Source organism: Orycteropus afer, unplaced genomic scaffold (genome assembly GCF_000298275.1).
Source record: "Orycteropus afer afer isolate SDZICR_OR568_19922 unplaced genomic scaffold, OryAfe1.0 scaffold00186, whole genome shotgun sequence".
NCBI classification, from domain to species: Eukaryota; Metazoa; Chordata; class Mammalia; order Tubulidentata; family Orycteropodidae; genus Orycteropus; species Orycteropus afer.
The window spans coordinates 2,792,976-2,794,010 of NW_006921773.1; positions in this window are offsets into that span (position 1 = coordinate 2,792,976).

The window sequence follows — 1,035 nt, forward strand, 5'->3', positions numbered from 1 at the left end:
AAAATTAGCTGCCCAATTTCTCCAGTTAGTAGATACTCATTTAATTAGAGGAAGTCACTGAAACACTGGGGTCGTAAAGAGAGTTACTAAAAGGGGAGTTTTCTCAGAAATATAACTTTATCTTTACACTGTGGATGTCAAGTAACTAAAATGAAAATTTTAAAAACCCAAAACAAAGTATCTGAATATTAACTTAGGGAAGAAAAAATCAAACAAAACAAAAATGAAACAACAAAAAATATTTAGAGGTAATAAAAATTACTTTACCATAATATTTTATGCTATTCTGGTGTGTTATGCTTTATCTTTTATATATTAAGTTTTATGCTTAATCAAATATTTATGCTACCATTAGATGGATACCCTCACCTTGTCTTCCTATTTCAAAAATAAACTTCAAATACCATGGAATTATTAAAATTTATCACAGTCTGAATTTGTACTTGAGATTCTTGCCAACATTCAGTATTTAATTAATCTTTCAAAAATTAGAATATGCCTTACAACTTATCAATTATTACAAGAGAATATAGAAAATTATCAAAAAGAGTGTAAATGTGAAACTGAAGTAAAAAAAAATTGAAAAATAGAGAATATATTTATGAAGATTTTGAACCATATAATAGATAAGCAATCCACTTGTAATTCCCTCCAGAGTCCTTCAAACTACATTAATTCTTAATAAGCATAAATATCTATTTTACTGACAGCTCCTTCTTCTGCATCCCTGCCACATTTTGAATAATATTTTATTGCTCTAACATACAGAGACAAGACAAGGTGGTAAATTGATTTCTCAGTGCACTTATATTATTCTCAAATTTTAAATTCACTCCTAGTGATTGATATATCCCACAGTAGAGTGGTCCCAAAATTATTTGGTTTTTGTAGAGACAGAGGTTGTAAAACATTGACTGTATATTGTCTTTAGAAGAAACTTCTAATGTGTTACTTATCTATGAAATAGATGAAATAGGACAACTTTATGCCCAAATCTCCTAAAACACAAACATTGGTTTTCAATAGGTGGATGTG